The sequence below is a fragment of the Theropithecus gelada genome, chromosome 9, assembly GCF_003255815.1.
Source record: "Theropithecus gelada isolate Dixy chromosome 9, Tgel_1.0, whole genome shotgun sequence".
Lineage (NCBI taxonomy): Eukaryota > Metazoa > Chordata > Mammalia > Primates > Cercopithecidae > Theropithecus > Theropithecus gelada.
This window is the reverse complement of record NC_037677.1, coordinates 25,668,611-25,689,275: the sequence shown is the minus strand read 5'-3', so window position 1 is coordinate 25,689,275 and position 20,665 is coordinate 25,668,611. Positions and strand designations below refer to the sequence as shown.

The 20,665-nt window shown below is 40.2% G+C and overlaps 1 protein-coding gene and 1 pseudogene across 1 annotated transcript in view; both read left to right on the top strand.

Annotated features, from left to right (window-relative positions):
- KIAA1217 (KIAA1217 ortholog) overlaps nucleotides 1-20,665 on the top strand; it is an 890,216-nt gene that overhangs the window by 447,347 nt on the left and 422,204 nt on the right. The window lies entirely within an intron of this gene.
- On the top strand, nucleotides 4,189-4,982 carry LOC112631909 (annotated as a pseudogene).

Genomic DNA, 20,665 nt, shown 5'->3' with positions numbered 1-20,665 from the left:
TTATGATATATGGCTTCCCATCAAAGCCTTAGTTTGTTCATCTTTTTGGTATTTCTTTAAAAAGATAATTCGCCCGGGTTTATGCCTGTAATCTCAGCACTTTGGGAGGGTGAGGCAGGAGGATCACTTGAGCCCAGGAGTTCAAGACCAGTCTGGTCAACAGAGTAAGACTCTGTCTCTACAAAAAATAAAAAATAAAAAATAAAAAATTAGCCAGACATGGTGACACATGCCTGTGTCCCAGCATCTCAGGAGGCTGAGGTATGAGGATGGCTTGAGCCTGGGATTTCGAGGCTGCAGTGAGCTGTGATCACGCTGCTGCACTCCAGCCTAGCTGACAAAGAAAATACAAATGTCTAAAAGAAAATACAAATAATAGGCCGGGCGTGGTGGCTCATGCCTGTAATCCCAGCACTTTGGGAGGCTGAGACAGGTGGATCACGAGGTCAAGAAATCGAGACCATCCTAGCTAGCATGGTGAAACCCCATCTCTACTAAAAATACAAAAAATTAGCCGGGCGTGTTGGTGGGCACCTGTAGTCCCAGCTACTCAGGAGGCTGAGGCAGGGAATGGCGTGAACCAGGAGGCAGAGCTTGCAGTGAGCCGAGATCGCGCCACTGCACTCCAGCCTGGGGGACAGAGCGAGACTCCTTTTAAAAATAAAAAATAAATAAATAAAAATAATAATAATTATGAAAAGGATAATCTCTACTTCCTGACTTATTGGAAGGATTAAATATGATAATATAAAAGCACTTAGTGTATTGTGTGATGCTGCGTACATGAAGTACCTGGAGTAGCCAAATTCATACAGATAGAAAGTAGAGGGGAGAGGCCGGGCATGGTGACTCACACCTGTAATCCCAGCACTTTGGGAGGCCGAGGCAAGTGGATCACCTGAGGTCAGGAGTTTGAGACCATCCTGGTCAACATGGTGAAATCCCGTTTCTACTAAAAAAATACAAAAATTAGCTGGGCATGGTTGTGTGTGCCTGTAGTCCCAGCTACTTGGGAGGCTGAGGCAGGAGAATTCCTTTAACCTGGGAGGCAGAGGTTGCAGTGAGCTGAGATTGTGCCACTGCACTCCAGCCTGGGCAACAGAGTGAGACTCCATGTCAAAAAAAAAAAAAAGGAAAGTAGAGGGGTGGTAGCCAGGTGTCTGGGGAAAAGGGAATGGGGAGTTAGTGTTTAATGCATACGGAGTTCCAGTGTTGCAAGATAAAAAGAGTTCTGTAGATGGGTGATGGTGATGGTTGCAGATCAGGGTGAAAGTACTTAATGCCACTGCACTGTACGCTTAAAAATGATTACGATGATAAATGTTACGGTAAGTGTATTTTACCACAGTAATTTTTTTATTTTACCACAATAATTATTGGGAGTGCAATAATAGTGCACTCCCAAACAATTCCTGTTAACCTACTCCTGCCTCCTTTCCTAATCTTCCTTTTTGCCCTTGACAAATGGCTGTCAGTAATTGGAGATAGGATCAGAGGTTATCTGAAACTCTCTGAGCTGGGCAACTTGGATAGATCCACAGAACCCTAGTTAGTGGTGCTGGATCCACAGTTTCGAAATGATGAGTACTTAGAGAACATCTAAGTTCCACATATTCGTATTATACACAAGAAAACTGAGGTCTGGAGGAATTGAATGATTTGCCTAAAATGACACAGCAAATCAATGGCAGAGCTGGAACCAAGACCCAAGGTTACTAATTTTGAGTCCAATTTGCTTCTCAAAAAATGTTGGGGGCTGGGCGCGGTGGCTCATGTCTATAATCCCAGCACTTTGGGAGGCCGAGGTGGGCGCATCACCTGAGGTCAAGAGTTCAAGACCAGCCTGGCTAACATGACGAAACCCTGTCTCTACTAAAAAATACAAAAATTAGCTGGGCTCGGTTTTGGGCACCTGTAATCCCAGCTACTCAGGAGGCTGAGGCAGGGAGAATTGTTTGAACATGGGAGGTGGAAGTTGCAGTGAGCCAAGATCAAGCCACTGCATGCTAACCTGGGCGATACAGTGAGACTCTGTCTTGGAAAAAAAAAAAAATGTTGGGTTTGCAATTATCTCTGGGCAACATTTGGGCCACTCTGTGACCTGAAGTTGAGCTAAGAGTTTTCTTTATTCTGATTAGATAACTTTAGAGACTGGGAAATAAAATATTCCCTTGACAAGCAGTTGTTTGAAATAGCTTATTTGAAGTATAAATGCACACAGTAATACCTTTAGTAACTGCACACATTTAAATTTTCCCATTTGATAAACCTCAACATATGTATACACCATGAAACTATCACCACAGTCAAAATGATGACAAATCCATCACCAATTTTTAATGTTTTTCTCCCTCATACCTCATCACCAGGCCATCAGCCGATCTGTGTTCTGTCACTAGAAATTAGCTTGCATTTTCTAGAGTAAATGGAATCATACATACTCCATTTTTGTCTCCCTTTTTCAACCAGCATAATTATTTTGAGATTCATCTATATTTTTGCGTGTATCAATAATTCATTTCTTATTTACTGTTGAGTGGTAGCCTATTATTTGGATATGCCATGATCTGTTTATCTATTTAACTGTTGACGTATATTTGGTTTGCTTCCAGTTTGGGGCTATTGCAAATAAAGCCAACATGAACATTCACATAAAGTTTCTGTATGGAGATAGAATTCTATATTAACCATGTGTTTCTGATATTTTGACATTTGAAACCTTACTGATCTTAGAGACACTGCCTCTCCCAGGGTAAACTAGTTCCTAAAGGTAACAAGACTTACCTGCCAACATCACTTTTATTTGTAAACTAACCAATCCAGAGCCCGGAATCCCCCACTGCTCTTTGATCAGACTCTTACACTCTGGGCCACTATCCACCTGCCCTATCATCCCAGGGCTGAGTACCAGAAAACTAGGGGCAATCTGTACACCCTGGAGCTGGTTGAAACTATTCAAACTAGCCAGTCCTAAGCTCATTTATTCTTCTTATCCTGCCTCACACATTCCTTCCTGCAGAAACCACATAAAGGCTCATGTTTTCCCCGGCTCTCTTTACTCGGGACTGACCTGGTGCTTGCTCATATGGCCTCTTTGTGTGCCATGCCTCCCATTTCTAGGGAACTGTGAGTAAAATGACTTCCTTCACAGGTATCTCTTAATGTGCCTGATTAAAGCACATCTCAAGTACACTTTTAAGTACTCATTTTTCTTGAATAAATCCTAGGAGTGGAATTGCTGGATCATATAGTAAGTATGTGTTTCAGTTTTTAAGAAACTACCAAACTGTTGTCCACAGTGCTTGTCCATTTCACATTCTTAGCAATAGCATATGAAAGTACCAGTTGTTCCACTTCCTTACCACCCTTTGATATGACTGGTCTTTTTAATGTTAGCCATTCTAAGAGCTACAGTCTCATTAATTTGCATGCCCTTGATGAACAATTTTGTTGAATATATTTTGTGTGCTAATTTACCATCCTTTTATCTTTCAGATGTATCCATAGAAACCCCTTGTATACTTCTTTATTGGGTTGTTTGTTTTCTTATTGTTGAAATTTGAAAGTTCTTTCCATATTCTAGATACAAGTCCTTTATCAGATGTGTGTTTTGCAAAGAATTTCCCCCAGTCTCTAGCTTGTCTTCTTGTTCTCTTAACAGTGTCTTTTGGAGAGCAGAAGTTTTACATTTTGATGAAGCCAATTTGTTCTTTTATGGATTTTGGTTTTGGCATCATATCTAGGAAATCTTTCCTTGACCCAAGGTCACAAAGATTTTCTCCCCTGTTTTCTTCTAGTATACCTGGGATTTGTACAGATACATCTGAAAGAAGATACAAGGATGGCAAATTAGCACACGAAAAAATGTTCAACATAATTGTTTTTTAAGGGTATGCAAATTAATGAGATTATAACTCTTAGTATGGCTAAAATTAAAAAGACTGACTGTACCAAGTATTGGTGAGGAAGTGGAGCAACTGGTACTCTCATATGCTATTTCTAAGAATATAAAATAAAAGTTGCTGACACAATGGCAGCCTTTGCCATGGAACTCCAGGTGCCCATGTTAGGATCTGAACCAATGATGCTGACTTCATCTCCAAAGCCAGGCGTTAATGCCCCGTTCTTACCTGGATTTTGAATGTGGGATATGCCAGCTCTGGTGACTCCGCAACCTCAATGAATTAGTGGCCCTTTGGTAGGAGTAGTGTAATTGAGATCACCTTTACTTGCATGTGGGTGACCACCACAACCAGTTGTACCAGCTCATAATGATCAAAGTGGTGCTCCATCAGTTAGAAGTATGTATGATGACATTTCTAGCCCGGGACTTGGATCAACACCTTTAACTTCAATAAGACAGCCAAACATTTCATAATGCAGAGTCCTCTTGCTGGAGTTACATCTACTCCTGGAACAGGGCAAAGTATGTTTAGTCCAGCAAATATTGGTAAGCCATGAAAGATGACATTATCTCCTGCCCAGTTGGATCTTTTTTATACTCAAGGAGATCTTTGACTTCAGAAGATCACCTTGATGACACTTGGGTGACTGTGTTTGGGTTTCCTCAAGCCTCTGCTTCCTACATATTATTATCATTTGCACAGTATGGGAATATCTGAAAAAGTGTGATGTCTAACACAGGAAATTGAATGTATATTCATTATCAGTCTAAACTGCAGGCTCGGAAAGCCTTAACCAAAGATGGGAGGATTTTTGGAGAATCCATCATGATTGGTGTAAAACCATGTATTGACCAAAGTGTAATGGGAAGCAGTGACAGACGTGCTTTATCATCTCCATCTTTAGCCTTTACACCACCAATCAAAACTCTAGGTACACCAACACAACCTGGAAGTACTCATAGATTTCTGCCATGAGACCTCTTGCTACAGCATACAAAGCTACTAGTGATTATCAGGTTATTTCTGACAGATGAAAATCTTGTATCCAAAGCAATGGAGTACATGTTTGGCTGGTAGTAGAAGACCAAGAGGGAGGTTACTACGCTAAAACAGAGTTAGCAGAGTGCTGCTGGTTCCTTCGGTTAGTTATATAACCATTTCTGCAGTATTGGATAGTTATCTCATACTTCTTTTAGATAAAAGCCTTTTTCATTAAGGATACAGCCTATTTGTAGCTCGCACTTTAAAAGATGCTTCAGATACATTTTGAAGAAAACTAAAAATCCCTATAAATAGGATTTTGTGCTTTCCGTAACAGTGCATGCTTCAACACAGAAAACTCAGCATTGATTATTGTAAATTAAATAACTGACATTGTGCTGAGACTTCACAGTCTTCATGAGAAGGTGGGGATGAATTTCATGAAGGGGGACTATAGTTATTTCTACCAAGACACAAAGATTATAATTAGCAATTTGAATTATGGTGTTCTAATTTGGATAGTATTTAATATTTTCATTATCCTTGTTTGTGTATGTCCTGTCACAGAGTGTCCTCTTGGTGTATTCTAAAACCAACATTCTTTTAAAAAAAAACCTACTACTAAAGTTTTTTGATAATAAACATTGTCAAGGATTTAAAAAACAATATAAAATAGGACACTTTGCACAATAGTTTGGTAGTTTCTTAAAAATTTAAAGACATATGATCCAGCAATTCCACTCCTAGGATTCACTTAAGAAAAATGAGTATATAAAAATATACCTGGGATTTGTTTTAATAGCTTTGAAGTTTTAGGTTTTACATTTGGGTCTATGATATATATATAGTATTAGGGTTTTTAATCTGGTACAAGATACCCATTGAAGTTTGTTTCCTTCTTTGATATCTAACTGTTCTAGAACTACTTGTTGAAATGCTTATTTTTTCCCCATAGAATTACCTTTGTATCTTTGTCAAAAATCAGTTGTCTATATAATATTAGTGTGGATATGTTTCTGGATCCTCTAGTCTGTCCCATTGATCTATTTGCCCATCTTTTCTCTGTTAATTCCATACGGTCTAGATTACTATAAAAGCATAAGGCATGATATCAGATAGTGTTAGTTCTCTAACTTTGCTCTTCTTTTTCAAAATTGTTGTGGCTATTCTAGGTTCTCTCCAATTAATGAGCATTTTAATATCATTTAACAAGCATTTAGTAATATCTTGTCAATTTCTACCAAAAAACCTTCTGGAATGTTTATAGGAATATATCAATTTAGGCAAAAATGATATTTTAGCAATATTAACTTTTCCAACCTAAGAATGTGGCATATATCTCCCCATTTATTTAGGACTTCTTTAACTTTTTCAGCCATGTTTTATACCGTCGGTGTACCCATAGTACACATTTTTTGTGAAATTTATCCTTAAGTATTTCAAGTTTTGGATGCTATATGAATGGTATTTTTTTCTTAATTTCAATTTTCAATTGGAAAAAACCTTGTTACTTCAAACTTGAGTGCTGTGTTTCCATAGAGAACAGGAAAACAATAGTTTCCCTGTTCTGTTTTGGCTCCTATCTCTCTAAAAAAGTTCTACAAATGGATTTTCCTCTCAGCCTTTCAAACTAAATGCCAGGAGTCCTACAATGAGGATGAAAGTGTGACCATATCACCCAGAAGGAGCTCACTGTATTGTCCTCTTTTGCAAAAGCAGCTGAATAAATTGAGTATATTAGAGACACAAATTTCTAGGACTTGTAAGGATTCTGTCAAAAATGTGTAACAGGGATGAATTACTCTTGCCCTGAGAACTTCAACTTTTGCACTTCCTGACTTTGCTATGGCTAAAATTGAAATACCAAAGTGGTATTCCCCCAAGTGTTTGAATTTAATAGCATTAATGACTAGGCTCCTACAAGTCTAAAAATTCATGTTTGAAAATTCAGCTATTCTATTTGTACTTTCTGGGAGTGCTTAACTTTTAGTTTCCTACCTGTAAACTTTTCAAAAAGCAAATAACCTCACCTCAGACATCAAGTCCTTGTAAGGAGTGAGTGAGCAGCCCTACCTCCCTAAAGAAATAGCTATACTCAGGAGAGGTCTTGTGGTTTAAATTTAGCTGGATCTTATCTCCTTCTATTCCATTTAACTATTATGCTCTCAGAGCCTTGAGGAAACATGTTCTGGTAAACTCCTTCACCATAAAATGTTAAGAACAGAGGGCAAGTTAACACTTCTAAGACCATCCACATTTCAAAAGACGGTAATTCTAATGTACAGGCATTCATGGTAATGGTGGGTTTCAGGCATTGTGGGAAGGAGAGACAGAACAGCAAGAGAGCCTTTCGGCATCCCCTATAATCTCATTGTTAGTCATGCCTTTTGGATAATCTGGCCCAACCTTCACCCCTGACTTTGTGAACACTGGGCTCTACCTCCTGAAATACACCATTAATGCACATAAGACTTTTCTGTCCCTGTGTCTCCAACTGTATGACAATGGATCATGGATTTTGTTTTGTTTTGTTTTACTTTCCACACAGGAAAGTTGAGAAGATACAACACAATACTCAAAGTCACAATAAAGAAAGTTCAAGTCTAGGCTGAGCTGACGTCGTTACCATTATTCAACTCCTTCCTTACCACCCCAGCCTCTCAGGCACTGGCATTATTTGGTGACATTGATTAAGCCTCCACTGTTAAAGCTTTGAATGTCCCTTACCTTTGAGACTCAATGTTGGGAACCAGGAAGGATACCCAGAGAGACAAAAGGAATGTAGAACCAAGCTCAGCTCTTCTCCTGAATGAGGCATAATGGTTCAAAGTAGTTGGATAAGAAATGATACGAGCTAGATAGAATCACTTTAGAAAAACTTTATAAATCTGATGAACTCAAACCTAACAATGAAGAAGGAAACAGATGCGGTCTACCAGGAAAACAAAGGAGGTATATCTGAGGTGCTCAGTGATGCTTTCTAGACCCAAAGCACACCAGCACAAGTAAATCCCACTCCCTAAACTGCAAGTATTTTGAAGTGTCCACAGCCCTGGAACTGGTAAAGAAAATACCAAATTTAGGTTCAAAAGTACCTTTAAAAATCCTTTCTACAGAATCCAGTATAAACTTGTAACAGGGCAGGGAAAGAACAGCCTCTGGAAATTTCCAGTCCTCCGAACGGGTAAGAGAGCAGCAGGAGACTGTGCATGTTTAAAGGAAGTCTGCCTAAAGCCATGCTTTGTGTTCACTCTTCTCTGTGAACATCAAACTGCTGCCGTGCCTTTGTTGCAGTTTTGCCAAGGGAAGTTGAGCACAGGCTAACACCCTTCATGAATTGTCCTTGAGGAGGCGTTGTTGGCATTTGGCAGAAACATTCTCCAACTTCTTCATCCCTGTGGCAGAGCCTGAGTTCAGGTAGGCCCTGGAGCAAGCAGGTGCCTGTCTCTCCCCTGTGCAAGGAATGAGAAGGTGAGATTGTCATTAAGTAATGTAGCCTATCACATGGTACCTAGGATGATTTCAAGGAATTAAAGCACAATGCCTATATTAGTTATCTGTTCTGCACAAAAAATTGCCCACCAGAATAGCAACATGAATCATAAACCTTTATTATCTCACAGTTTCTGGGTGTTAGGAATCTGGGAGCAGACTAGCTGGGTGGTTCAAGCTCGGGATCTCTTGTGAGACTGCAGTCAAGCTCTTGGCTAGGGCTGTAGGTGTGTGAGGCTAAAAGATCTATTTCCAAGCTCTCTTGTGTGATTGTGGGCAAGACTCAGTTTCTTGCTGGCTGTTGGCTGAGTGTCTCACTTCCTTGCTATGTGGGCCTTTCCAAAGGCTGCCTGAGCAATCTCATGACATAGCAGCTGGCTTTCCCCTGAGGACATGATCCAAGAGAAAAAGACCAATATGGCAGCCACAGTCTTTTACAACCCATCTTGGAAACGACACAGAAACAATCACTTCTGTTATATTCTATTGGTCATACAGACCAACTCTAGAACAATGTAGAAGGGGAGTGTCAGGAAGCAGGCATCACTGGGCACCCTCTTGGAGGCTGCCTACCATACCTCTCATCTAATTGTGCTGAGAACACAGTTGGCCCTGGCCTTTGATATAATGTATACCAGCTAACTGTATTGCCATTGCAATACAGTGGCAAGACTAGTAGACTGCTAGTAAAGAGATTCGGATTCAAGTTCAGTTCTGACAATTACAAATGTTCTGTGTCTTTGGAATGCTGCTTAACCTTTTTGCACATCTGTTATCTCATCTGTAAAATGAGAGTATTGTCATTAATGGCCTCAAGGATGTCTCTCAACTCTCAAATTCCATCTCTTCATTCATATTTCTTAATTGCCGTTAAGAACTATGCCATTTCAGGCATGAAAGTTATGAAGGTGATTTTGTTTTACAAAATGGGCAATTTTCCAATGAGTTTCCCTTATTTTAAAGAAATAAACCAGCTGGAGAAATGGCACCCTAGAGTTTTCTTGGAGCTTATTTCTTTTCCATTCATCACTCATATTTTAGTAAGTAAGCCTCACAATAACATACTGTTGTTTGTATAATGCTTTAAAGTGTAGTACACATATTTTATATATGCAAGTGAATTCATCTGTAAACCACATTAGGAAGGTATTAGGCTTGGAAAGCCTTCCAGCTTCATTCTCCCATTACCTAGTGGCTGATGTTTACATGGGTGGCAATTTGGCCAGAACTACAATAGCCTTCTAATAAAGACACTTCCAGGCACATGGCCCAAATAGATGGGTGAAAAAGGCTCCATCCTGTCTAAAAGCTCTAAGTCTAAGCAAGGCACAGTGACGCGTACCTGTAGTCCCAGCTACTTGGGAGCCTGAGGTAGAAGGATCACTCACTATGTTGCCCAGAAGTTTGAGTCCAGCCGGGGCAACATAGTGAGACCTTGTCTCTAAAATTAATTAGTTTAATTACATAAAATATAAATGTCTAAGTCTAAAGAGACAGCTGCAGTGGCTGTATGTAGAGTGGACTAGCAGTGGAATGAACAGTGAACTCTTCATCTCCTGTACTAGCCTAGAGTGAGCTAAGGACAGGGGACAACCTCTTGGGAGATTGAACTTCTAAGATGAGAATAGGAAAGCCATCTAGTTGCTTATCGTTTAAGTCCTTGAACAAGACGAACAGGCTCCTGCCCCAGGGCCTTTGTACTTGCCCTGCCTGGGAATCACTTAGGTTCAGTTCAAGGATCACCTTTTCAGATTAGCTTTCTCTAGCCACCAATCTTAAGTGACATCCTCTCCCGTACAGGCATTCTCTACCACACCCTATTTTACTATCTTGGTAGCCCTATCTAAAATCATTTTACTAGTATACTTGTTTCAAGAGTTCACCACCAATAGAGTGTAAGCTGTCTGAGAGAGGTAACCCACTCTATCCTGGTTACTGCCACATCTCCAGTGCCCAGAATAGTTCTTGGTGTAGAATGGGCACTCAATAAATATTTGTTAAATGGATGAATGAATTGAGTCTGAAAAAGTTTGTGGTTTGATGGATGTGTTTTAGGAGACACTTAGATAGTAGTAGAAAAGAATATTAAATGGACCTATTTCTGTTCCATTGGAATGGACAAGTGGGGGTGAAATCTGAGAATAAAGAGGCTTGTGTATCCCACATAATTAAGATAACCCCCAATAACTGGGAGCAGACACCTCCCTCAGGGATTCTAGGAGGAAAGGTCCTGCTGTCAGAACCAGTTGTGCCCCAGGAAGAAAAGAAGAAGAGAGAATAATATTTCTGGACTATCTGAGATCACTCAATGGATGTCATGCTCATTGTGACAGGAGATACTCTCCCCTGAAGACAGGAAGTGTGCCTACCCCTTCTTGAAGCCAATGGAAGATTGCATTGAAGGGAAGAGTGCTGGCAAGAGTGGAAGACTGGTACCTCTTTGGCTGGGCGGATGTCTGCTTAGGGAGCAAACCAACAGTTCAGTTCCTGAGCTTTGTTAACCTGGGGAAAAGAGAGTAAGAGAAAAATGGCAGAGTAAAGCAGAGAGAAGTGGCCAGGAAGCCAACTGTACTTACACTGCATGGAATGCAAGGATGGCGGTGATTCCCACATAGACCATAGACAGGCTGGTGCCATCTTGAGAGTTCTCCACCAGCTAACAAGGCTCCCAAGTTTCTCAGAGGATGCACTTGTATGTGTAAGGTTGGAAGAGTACTGCTGGAAATGGAAGAAGTTGAATAGGAGCCTAAGCTCTCACCTCTAGGAACTGTCCGCACCCTGGCCTGGCACCCAAGATCTACATTTGGATGCCCGTCACAGAAGAGATGCTAAGAATGTATCAGCGTTAGTGCAAGATGCAAAAAACAGAACATGAAAACCACCCAGAAAGGATTCACCTAATCCCTCTCCACTGACCCAGACCCACCAAGGAGCAAGATTTTGAATGGAGGTAGAGGTGGAGGTACCCAGTAGCAGAACGTTTTCTGTACCTGTGGGATATACCCTGAGCCATCGCTTAGCCTGCACCAAAGAAAATAAAGAGATTAGATTTAAGTTGGATACAAAATTTGAGTTTTAAACTGGCCCAGACTTTTTGTAACTCCAAGTGACCAGAAGTTTATAGGATCTTGCTCAGGTATCATCAAGGAATGGGAAAATGGTATTTGACAGGACATGATTGAAGGCCATAACTGGAAACATTGAACAAATGAAACCATTTCATGTTTTCGACACTGAGTTCAAACTATCCAATCTCCTAGCTAGAGCAGAAAAAAGGCAGTTTACTGAACTTTTAGCAAGAGAGTTATTCAGGCATTTGATTTATCTTTGGGTGAACTTTGCTGGCTTTTGTCAGAGACCGAGGTGACAAGACAGTTTATAAAAAACAAGACTCAAGACGCACCCTTGGTACTGTAGACTCAGTTGCCTTTCTTCTGCCACGCTCCATCCTCCTCACCACCTCTGATTTTGTAAGAGTCCAGAGAGAAAAGCATTAAAAACTTATTTTTTGAAAGCCATTTTTCTGCAGCTTCAAAGGAATTTTGAGACCTTTGGACAAATCGTTTTTAAAATTTCAAGGATATTTTTTAATAAAACTGAGTGATTAGAAAGAAAAACACCACCCTCATGTCCTCCTTCCTTGATAAATAAATCACTTTAATAAAGAAATCACCTGTGAGATTGTTTCTGAGTGGGTGCACAACCTAGATGTATTTCCTGTGGCTGCTGAAAACTAGATTAAAAGAAAATGCATTGAAATTCATGTTAAGAATAACCTTGGTTATTGATTAACGGGTACAAATACACACTTAGATTAAAAAAATAAGATCTGGCGTTCAATAGATCAGTAGGGTGACTGTAGTCAACATCATCAACTGTATATTTCAAAATAGGGGCCAGGCACGGTGGCTTACTCCTGTAATCCTAGCACTTTGGCAGGCCAAGGTGGGCGGATCACTTGAGGTCAGGAGTTTGAGACAAGCCTGGGCAACACGGTGAAACCCCATCTCTACTAAAAATACAAAAATTAGCTGGGCGTGATGGTGCATACCTGTAATCCCAGCTACTTGGGAGACTGAGGCACAAGAATCACTTGAGCCTGGGAAGTGGAGATTGCAGTGAACTGAGATCATGCCACTTCACTTCCAACCTGACTCAATCTCAAATAAAAAAATAAAAAAAATTTTAAAAGCTAGAAGGGCATAATTCAGATGTTCCTAGCATATAGAAAACATAAGTATTTAAGGTAATGGACATCCCAATTACCCTGATTTGATTATATGGATGTATCAGATTATCACATGTACTACAAAACTATGTACAGCTATTATGTATCAACAAAAAATAAATTAATTTATTTTTTAAAAAAAGAATAATTTTGATCAGAATAAACACATTTCAGGTGCTGAGAGCTGGAGAAGAAAGCTATTTTGGAAAGGAATGACAATGAATAAGTTAAAAGTTAAGCATATAGCTTTGGGTTTCACATCATCTCTTTTTAAAAGGAAAATGCATTTCCTGAATGATTAAAAACAGGAAACACACTTACTTTTTTTAAAAAGATATTGAATGACAGTCAACTGGTAAGATTTCTTTCTGCTTGGACTTCTCTAGTCTTTGTTTTAGGTTGTCTCTCCTTTTACAAATTCCTTTCATCTTTCTGATAAAAAGCACTGAATAACAAAATAACAGTTACTTAGAAATATTAGAAAGGTTTGGTGTGTTTGTGTGTGTCTGTGTGTGTTACTTTAGATGTTACAAAAATATGAAGCAAACCAATGCCCTATATTTGTCCTCTCAGAATATTGTAGGATTCAAAAATGTTATGGCATTGGTGAAGTCATTTGTTGGTAACAGCGCAAACTCAGGATGTCTTTATCTTTCCTGTAGTTCTCTACAACACGTGCAAAGTAGAGCCCAAGATGTAAAGACCTCCTGTCCCTCTCTAATAGTCAAGGCGTGATTATCTTGTAGAGGGACAGACCCAAGCCCTCTTACTTCTGAGAACTAAGTGTTTTTCCACCTTTGCCCAACTTGGACAACTGTGAAGAGCTCAGTGGCCTTCCATTATTATGTTTATATTCATCAACAAAACTCTTTCCTCACTGACACTACTCTCCTGCCTCACACAAACCCAGTGTTTTCTAGTGATCATTTAGAAAAATATAGGCATGTCTTAGTCTGTTTTGTGCTGCTGTAATGGTATGCCACAGAGAAATGTATTGGCTCATGATTCTAGAGACTGGGAAGTCCAAGATCAAGGGTTTGGCATCTGGCAAGGGCCTTCATGTTATGTCATCCAGTGGTGGAAGAAGCAAGTGAGTGCAAGAAAGTCCAAGATGGGGGCCAAACTCACTTTCATAACAAACCCAATCCTGAGATAACATTACCCATTCATGAGAGCAGAGCCCTCATGAAAACATCTCTCGCTAGGCCCCACCACCCAACACTATTGCACTGGAGGTTAGGTTTCCAACATATGAACCATGACCTCTGTTAATGGATAGAACATAAGGATTCTAATTCTGGCAGATTCTTCCCTCTCCAGATATTACTGAACTTGAATCCTGGGGATTGCTAGGGGTATGTGACACAAGGACCTAAAAATTATAAGATTTGAATTATTCATCACAATGACAAAAATTATGACCATCAATTAAGTTCCTACTAGATGTCAGGTCATAGAGGTATAGGCATATAATTTTTAATCCTAAAGCTTACTTATAAGGAGGGATTTTTTTTTTCACACAAGACAAACTGAGGCTCCATGAAAGTAGTAACTTGTCTAAGCATGCACAACTAGAAAGTAGATGAACTGGGATTCAGTCCTGAGTTTGACTATAGCATGGCCTCTTTCCAAAGGAAACTCTTAAGCAGAAGCTGAAATGTGGCAGGACATTTCCTCTGTGCTATGGAGACCTTTTGTGAAACAGTGGGGGTGTGGATCTTTCTCTCCCTACATGGGACACCTACATTTTTCTTAAAACAAACGTGACCAGCTGAATGGCTGATTATTTAAAAATTGGATCCTTTTCTATATGATAAAGTGAGGTGGGAGGAAAAAGCAGACTGGCCAATATATCAGAGGATTTCCTGACACTCCCCAGAAGCAGAAGACAGGCTGTCCCTGTTTCCTCTGTTCACTGAAGCCAGCCTCGGTTCTCTCCAGCCACTGTCTGACATTATCAGTGTTCACACATATTAGCCTCAAAGGCTGTCCTACATAACAGAGCACCTTACCTCTCACTTCCTGGAGAAATTATTTTTCTTTTCTTAAGCAAAGGAAACTCCATAATCTAAAGAGGCCATTTTTCATCTGGATCATCAAGCAGTGGCTCTGAAGGTGTGTTTAAGTTCACTCTCAGGTGTGCTTGCCAAACACACGATCTAGGTGCTGGCAGAGCACAGGGTCATTCAAGTACGTAATTCACAAGACTCCAGCTGCCAGCCAGTGGAGAACCAGACAGGAAGCTCAATTGATATAATGAGCATAGTTAACCCTTGAGAAACATGAGATGCAACAACATTTTCAAAAGTCTTCGACATGTCAAATTTTTGTATTATGCCCAATGTTGATCTTCATTTATTATTTATCTACTATCTTTAAATTGCCTGGAGCATTAAAGCTCAGAACTTTAAGGATGTCAGTAAATGTACCATTGCTTCTCATCACACTTGGCATAAAAGTTTATGAGACCTCAATGGTTTGGCCCATGCCTGTTCTTCCTGACCCATGCTCCATCACTCAATTCTCATTCTCTCCATTCTAGTCCCAATGGATTTCTTACCCCCAATCGCCTTCCCTGCCCACCCTCTGAATAACATCACCATCAGTCTCTAGCAAATATTCTGCTTTATCTTTCCTCACTGCATTGACCACTCATTGTTTACCATTGTCTGCACCACCAGAAGGCTATCTCTGCGAGGACAGGGAATTCGTTTTGTTCCCTGCCATAACTGAATACCTAATAATTATCCAATAAATTAAAAATTCATGATGAATGAATGAATGAAGTGTAGATCTAGAAAAGATGGTTGTATTCAATCAGCAAGTCCATCAAATTCTACAGAGTATTTAACTTGTTCCATGTTTGCTGTGCCAGGGTCTGCACAGCCCTCAGGCATCCTAGGTTGCCAGGACCCTTCCAAGGAAAAGGGTGCTTCTCTTAGACAAAGATGAGCTCATCTCCCAGTCTGGGTCATCGTCTGGTTTCCATGGCAACCCATATAAAGTGCCTCTGACCCTGAGCAATTTATAGGACATAAAGTATTCCACACTCATAAAACAGTAAACAAACAAACAACAACAACAACAAAACAGAACAAACACCTAAGCTCCCTAAATTACTATTTTGGAAGATAATTTATTAGCACTCAGAAAGCTTTAAGGGATATTTTTTCACAAACAGGCTATATCTGATAGCAGTAGTTGATTGTGTTATGTGAGTGCAGCTCTCTGCTAGCCATGGAAAATGTAGATTTTATGCTAGTAAAGAAACTATTGGTTGTGATTATCTACATACATCCATGCTTTATACAAAAACCCAAATTAAATTAAGAGTAACATTTTCCAATCATAGTTTGTTTCTGTCCTAAATCCAGCAGCGTTGAAAAGACTTTATTCTACATTCAATATTTTGCAGCACTGGTTGCTCTTTGCCTAGTGGTAAGTTGGGGCTTCAGAACAGGGAAATAAATAGACTCACTCCTGAAAGGAGGAGAGGAAGGTGGGACTCTCTGGGGAAGCTGGCCTTTGTGTTTGATGAATGAGTCTTTTTCAAGTATCTCTGTTGTTTGGTTTTTTAAAGAAAAGAGGGACACTCTCCAGTCTGTTTCCAAGCTCATTGTGTGAAATTTGCCTCGTTTGGGAACTTCATTATTTTCCTGGCTGTGAAATATTGAGTCAGTGGGTTTTGCAGGAATGCACTGTCTGGAGACATTCCGAGGGGAGCCTCTTTGACAACATCCCCTGTACAAAGGCTGAGGATGGGTGCAGAGTAAATAAATCCAAAGTCAGTGATAAAGAGAGGACAAAGGCAGTAGTGAACCAACATGATGGTCAAAAAACCCTCACTGCTTCTGACTCTATATAAATAATCTCCATTACCTCTGTAGCTTATAGAGCAAAAGATTTAAGTTGCTGCCATTCATTTCTATACTGAATTGACTAGAAGTTTCCAAATCCAAATAAGTGCCCTATAAACTTGAAGAAAAGTCTGCATGGATTGAAAGTTACAAACCTACAAAATAGTACTGTGTATAGCAGTGAGCTATCCTCCCTGGAACTGTCTTATGAGTGAAGGGGCACCACATCCTGTGGGTTCTCTGGCTGTGACATCCCCTTGAATGCATGCCCAGCTGGGCCTGTTCTGTTCAGAGATGTGTTCTGCCCAATAATGCCGAGTAGAAAAGCAAATTCCAATGTTGTTTTCTAAACACTCTCTTTTCTCTAAATGGCGTCAGCAAAACTAAGCTTACCAACCCATTGGGGACAGCTAAAAGCTTAGATTGGTAGGATCAATCTGTCAAGAGCAAAGAAGGCATTAAGCACTTCATTCACTCAAAGACATAATCAGAATTATCTTCAGTCAAATTAGGTACTCCCGGAATGTGAGTGCTCAAAGCGGATGGGTTTGTGATGACATTGTCATCATGATCATCATCTTCTTCGTCATCAGCTTACAATGAATTTATAACACCAACATACATGGCTCTGATAAGACAAGCAACAGGAAACATTTTTATTGAAAAGCTCTCATAAATAGGGAATATAGCATGGCTAGAAGGGACTCCATTAGTCTAGATATTTACAAAGCCTTCATGAAATTTTTAAAAATAAATGATCCTAATAAAAAGCATTGGAAACACCTAAAATTTTAAAAATTGAAAATGTTCAATTTCCAAATTATAATAAATGTTTTTGAAAGTTAATATTGTTTTTCCTGCAATAATAATGATGATCATCTGGGCACGGTGGCTCACGCCTATAATCCCAGCACTTTGGGAGGCCGAGGCGGGCAGATCGCCTGAGGTTGGGAGTTCGAGACCAGCCTGACTGACATGGAGAAACCCCGTCTCTACTAAAAACACAAAATTAGCCGGACGTGGTGGTGCATGTCTGTAATTCCAGCTACTCAGGAGGATGAGGCAGGAGAATCACTTGAACCCGGGAGGCAGAGGTTGCAGTGAGCTGAGATTGCACCATTGCACTCCAGCCTGGACAACAAGAGCAAAACTCCATCTCAAATAAATAAATAAATAAATAAATAAATAAAATGATGATTGACACCATAATCAAAAATCATAGCAAAAAGCTAGAAGTTATTGAAACCTTCCTGCAAGCTAGGAACTGTAGGGAGGAGTTTACATGCATGGTCTTAATGTCATCCTCACAACATCCTCTGAGGTTGGGGCTATTATTGTCCCCATTTAAACAAAGAGGAAACTGAGGCTTAGACATGGCAAACAGCTTGACAGAGATCATACAGTTGGTATGTGATGAAACCAAAAATTCAGCCCAAAACCTTGGCTATTATAGTGAGAGTATAATTCACACAGGGTGGTACAGAAAAGAAGATAATAAATTTGAATTTCCTGGTTTCTCTTAAGACAGCAACCATTTAAATGGGAACTATGGGCTTGTTCTGTCTTGCCCCATAATGGTGGAAAAGGAGAAGAGATTTACATGAAACACTGTCAAATAATTTGTCACTCCTGGAGGAACCGTTTTCCTATGACCACTATGCCAAGAGGATATTCTTTCATGTCCAAATTCATAGAGACAAGATAGACTGCTCTGGGATTCTGAAGGGAGAAAGCACCTCAGTAAGAATTTTGCGAAGCAATTCGTGTAGTCCCTTAGAGCACAAAAACTAGAGCCAAATTCTCTGGGTTCAGGTTTTGACCCTAGTGCATCCTAGCTGAGTTACCTTAGAAAAGTTGCTTAGCCTCTCTGTGACTCCATTTTCTAATCTGCAGAACTGAGACAATCCTAGTACCTATTTTACTGAGTCATTGTGAGATTAAATAAGTTAACATTTGTCCAATGGTTAAACATGCTTAGCACATAGTAAGACTATATAGGTGTTGGCCATCACTAGTACCAACACTGAAATAACCTGTTGAAGACCTGAAGGACACAGCTGACCAGAGACGTCAGCATTGTTCACAATTCCCTGCCTGTGCACAAGTTCAAACTCAGGCACTCCATGTATTTTGTTTTTACAGGTGTTTGGAATCTGCTTTTCACTTCTGTTTTCTCTCTTTGATATGATACTTCAGACCTGCTCTTGACTGTCTGGCTCATTCTTAAGTGAACTGTGGACTGTTCCTTTGTTTTGTACCCAGAATTATAAGTTTCAATGAAGTTATTAACAAGACAATTCCCGGAAGCATAATACTCTAAAGCAGGGGTCTCCAACCCCCAGGCCATGGACTGGTACTGGTTTGTGGCCTGTTAGGAACCAGGCTGCACAGCAGGGGTGAGTAGCAGGCCAGCGAGGGAAGCTTCATCTGTATTTGCAGCTACTCCCTATCACCCGCATTTCCTCTGGAGCTCCACCTCCTGTCAGATCAATGGTGGTATTAGATTCTCATAGGATCGTGAACCCTATTGTAAACTGAGCAAGCGAGGGATGTAGGCTGCATGCTCCCTATGAGAATCTAATGCCTGATGATCTGTCATTGTCTCCCATCATCCCCAGATGGGACCATCTAGTTTCAGGAAAACAAGCTCAGGACTCCCTCTGATTCTACATGATGGTGAGTTATATAATTTTTCATTATATATTACAATGTAATAATAATAGAAATAAATTGCACAATCAACATAATGCACTTGAATCATCCCCAGAACCACTCCCTGACCCTCATCCATGTAAAAATTGTCTCCCACAAAACTGGTCTCTGGTGCCAAAAAGTTTGGGGACCTCTGCTCTAAAGTTACCAAGACTACTTAGATGGCATCATAATAGTTACAGAATCTAAGACTTCCACTTCTAAAGAGATCATCTGGTTCAGTCCTCTACCTAAAAGATGGTTCAACTTTATACATTAAAATATTAAATAGACACTCAAAGTAGAAACTGATTCTAAAATTGGAATTGTGCCTAGATAATTCTAGAACTTCAAAAGCTTAAAATACTGCCTGCTTCATAGGAAATGCTTAACAATTATCAACTACCTTTTTAATAAGAGTGTTAGTATTAGTTTGAGTAACCCAAATCTTTTTCCTTTGAAGACTATGACTTCAAAAAAAGTCACGTTGCCTTTTAAATGTCCAAATTGCAAAGTCCAAGCTGCATCTCTTTGCCATGAGTTTATCAATTTCCATGTGCCCCTCAGGCGTTTCTGAATGTCCCACGGGGCTGTCTTGTACTCTCAAGAACAAGTGTCTTCTGACACCTGTCATGTTCTCCTCCATCATGGAAATGCGCCATCTCTAATTCCAACTGATCTCTGTGATGACACTGTCAAGTCTACCTCCTCCTGACTTCTGGAGAAGGGGCTCAAGTCTCACCAGCGGCAAGACCAGGACTTCACTGTGCATGGAGACAAGCTTTGCTGGAAGTTTTATGGAATGGCAATAGAGCATGGAATATGAGTTATTGTTATTACCCCTGCCCAGTATGACTCAGAGGCCACAAATGCAGGCCCTTCTATGTCTGTCTAGTTCTTGGCTTGCTGCCTTGCCACCTGGGCAGCTTATCCTTCACCAAAAGGTGTGTCCCAGGTATCTCTGCACATGTCAGCATCCACACCAGAGAGGAGGACATTTCTCCCATCCAAACTATATGCACATATGTGCATGCTTGTGGACACATACACACACATACACACAAATGAGTCTAAAGCTGTACCTTGAAACCCTATTTCCTATCACAGAAGAGGATTAACCAAGAAAGGTTTCGTACCTTGAAATCCTATTTCCTATCACAGAAGAGGATTAGCCAAGAAAGGTTTCAGGCTACCAAAAACTGGAAGTGGTAAGGAAGGATCCCCACCTACAGGCTTTGCAGGGAGCATGACCCTCCCAACAACTCACTTTCAGACTTCTAGCCTCCAGAACTATGAGAAAATAAATGTCTCTTGTTTTAAGCAACTCAGCTTACAGTACTTTGTTATGACAGTCCTTAGGTAACTAATCGAAGAACTACAGACTTTTTAAACATTTTATTTATTTATTTGTTTCAATAGGTTTTGGGGGAACAGGTGGTGTTTGGTTACATGAATAAGTTCTTTAGAGGTGATCTGTGATAGTTTGGTGTACCCATCACTGGAACAGTGTG